Source organism: Diplotaxodon limnothrissa, linkage group LG10, assembly GCF_057381915.1.
Source record: "Diplotaxodon limnothrissa isolate DT_005_m linkage group LG10, D_limnothrissa_male_GT1.1, whole genome shotgun sequence".
NCBI lineage: Eukaryota > Metazoa > Chordata > Actinopteri > Cichliformes > Cichlidae > Diplotaxodon > Diplotaxodon limnothrissa.
The window spans coordinates 16,172,801-16,176,479 of record NC_140605.1 but is presented as its reverse complement, the minus strand read 5'-3'; positions in this window follow the sequence as shown (position 1 = coordinate 16,176,479).

Sequence of the window (3,679 nt, the reverse complement as noted above, 5' to 3'; positions counted from 1 at the left end):
AGAAATAAAATGTAAAAGCGAGGTCAGAGGTCAAAGCTGACATGATATATGATATGTGGCAATGTGATATTTAAAAAGCAGATATCCCAGTGTCACTAAATGTTGCCAATACAAACAAAGGTAGTAGAATTTTAACCATAATTTTAAAGATAAAAGATATTTTAGGAAAGTTTGACCTTATTTGAGCTTGAAGAAAAGGTCAGAGGTCCAAAGTAATGCATCATTATATCATTGATTATATGCCTATATGTTGTTAATTCAAACAATGGCAGTGAGAAACAAAGGTTTAAATAGCTCCGTATAGCATTATCCCTTTGACCTTCAGCTCAGTCTACTGACCTTGAAAGAGAGGTCAAATGCGACATGTTATTTGAAATCTTTATACTAGTATATTTACCCTTTTTTTTTTTAAGTCATAAGGCTTTTTGTCACTTTTCAACCACTAAATCATTAAGTAGACCTTGAAGACCTTGGTGGATGCATACATTTCATGTTTACAGACAGAGTGACAGGCACACATGCAAACGCCACCAAAAACATAATCCATCTTAGAGGTAATAAAGCAAAAAATGTAGAGGAAACATCCTTAGGTTTAGTATTTGTTAATTTATTAAAACTAATCAAATCAGAACTTGACTGAAGAGGCGTTGATCTCTGTGTATATTGACACTTTAAATGCTTACAAGATTGTGAGTCAGCTGCTTTGAAAAAATTCTGTTTTCCTTTCTTTCTTTCTTTCTTTCTTTCTTTCTTTCTTTCTTTCTTTCTTTCTTTCTTTCTTTCTTTCTTTCTTTCTTTCTTTCTTTTTTACTTGTACTGATTTTTCTAAATACACTAACACTTAAAAAGCTAAAACTGGAACTGGAACTAAATTAAAATTAAACTGAAAACTAAAAGTCAAAAGTAAAACTGATTAGAAAAAACAAAACTAGAATCATAGTAATCCTGATATGAAGCAGTCTAATTTCTGCCAAAATTGTTCACAAGCCTCTTTGACTCATTGGAGTGTTTGGATTTGATTTCTAATTAGTTTGTGCAGTGTAGCCAAACAATAACATGAAAACGTATCACTTTCTTTGTGGACCTCACACATTATAATAATCTGTGAATTGTGGACTGTGAGCTGGATAAGCCAGGACTAACAACAGTCTATTAAATAGTACCATTATTATGGGAAGAAACCATAACTCAGAATCTAAAGAGAGACGACCCTCACTTTGTCACAGATTCACAAGACAGGACAAAATTCCAGATCAGGTGAACTGAAGAGAAAGTGGGTCTTTTATCTGACTGTTGCAAAAATCCAGAGAAGTACAAAGTCCAAAAAAGAAAAAGGTGAAACAAAACAGGAAACTAAAACAGGAGCAAAGAGAACGCTGGGAGACACGTGAAGTGCAAACAGATACTCGGACAAAGACACAGATAAGATTATATGCACACAGAGCTGATGGCCCAGTGAGGCACAGGCTGGAAGAGGGCACAGGGGGTAAATATTTAAGACAGGGCAAACAACTCACACAGGAGAAACTATAATACAGGATGGAAACTATCAGAGATGTAGTAGAAAGACAGAGAAGGCACATAACGAGAAACCAAGGTGAACCAGGAAGAAACAGCACGGACTTCAACATCAACAATGAAATAAATCACTGAATTGGTCTCGTGTTTCAGAAAGCAGAGACCCAACACAATGGATTGAACTAAAGGAATAATCCTCATTCACTCAAGTGAAATCCTTCACTTGATTTCCTATAAAGAAAATAAGTAACATTTATTTTTAATCACAGAATAGTGATCATATAGCGTATGCTTGTTTGCACATTCCCTATCAGATTGCTTGCTGACAACTAAAGTAAAAATGATGCCCCTTTCCATCTTTGATTTGCTTTTTGTTTGTTTGGGGGTTGTTGTTGTTTTTGCTTTTTGCTATATTATCAGATTCATTGTGATACAATTTAGTATGTAATTTATAAATGCATTTATAAGTGTTTATTCTTGATTAATAAGCTTGTATATAATGTGCTCATGGTAACATTTCGAAAGTCTGAGTAGGTGATTAACAAACTATTTAGATCTACATTTATATACATATAATGATTAAGATATGAGATTTGTTTCTAAGCTCAGTGCATCTCTTTCTCTTAAACCCCTCTTACAAACTCGGACTCTGGTCCTACCTAGATTTCAGTAATGTGCAAACCTCCGGTGGCAATAAATGTTTGAGTGTTGTGTATCTCTCTGTGCTTTGGGTGAGTCGTTTTTCTGTTGTGGAGATAGCTGAGACTTGCTCGAGTCTTGGGGTACTTTCATTTTCATTTTTAAATACTGTAAAAGGCAAAAATACTCCTAACTTTAAATGAGGTCACACAAAAACACTTAACAACTAACTGCCTGAATTAACCATGAATTAAAATGTGAAATAAGTATTTATAAAACCTTTATTAACTCACTCACAAACAATTAGTTGATCAATCAAGAACAAAAATATCTATATTTATAAATTACATGCATGCTAATGTACATGCTAATGTGCGCCATAAATGATGCACTTACCCGTGTTAAGTGTTACCAAACTAGAAAATTATTTTAACTCGATTTTTTTAAAAACTCTAACTGTTCTGGCTACAATTTGTGCAGAGTTAAATGTGGAACTAGACTAAATTGCGAGATTAGATGAAAATACAGAACCATTATATGTGTCATGGTTGACAGTATGAAGAGTGTGGTGATGTGGGGAAAGCAACAACACACTTGACCTTGCAGTCTGGTATTTTCATGTGAAGAGTTCATATTTATAGATTGATGATTTTTTTTTCTTAAAAACTGAACTACAATTCGTAATAAGGAAATGAGTCTGAGCATCAGACGACTAGTATTAAATATCATTCATTTTAAAGTGAGCAAATTGTAATCACCATACAACGCGTTAATTTACCTTCCCTGTGTCCAAACGTGATTATCTCATCATTAGGATCCACAGTTAACCATATTAAACATTTTCCTTGAAAGATCCGTGGACTAAGTTGCTACTTTGATTGCTTACTTTGCATAAAACCTGATGGTTTGTCGCCACCAAGTGAAAAGTCTCCGCCAACATACGCACCCGACTGCTGCTTTTGGCGCACACGTGTGCCCGCTGCGGGAATCAAACCGAGCCCGTCTGATTGTGATGAACGTCTAACACGTTTAAGCCGAGGTCCACGCGCTGTCATTATCAGGCGTACAAATTTCGAGAATACCGAAACATGGCGCGTAGTGCGTGCGTGGGGGCAACCCCGTCTCAGCCTCCATCTGATGGCAGCATCAGGCAGTCCCGTGAAACATTTGCGTGGGAGTTCCCTTCACCGCCATGTCGGGATAGTGCACATCTCTCTCTCTCTCTCTCTCTCTCTCTCTCTCACTCCCTCTCTCTCCGCGCATCCTCCCCCACATTAACAGCTTAGGACAGCAGAAGCAGCTCCTACAGCATCCAGCACCCAGCATCCATCCCTGCCTGGGGAGCAGCAGTCCTACCCGGCGCAGCACCGACGCACGGAGGGGGCGCATCATCTAAGTGATGCCACAGCATCAGCCGCATTTCGACAACAAATACTGAGAGTACATCCTAAAGGAGAAGGAGCAGGAGGAAACAGAAGATAAAAAAAAAAAAAAGCTTCAGCCTCGAAGACAGCAACTGCCC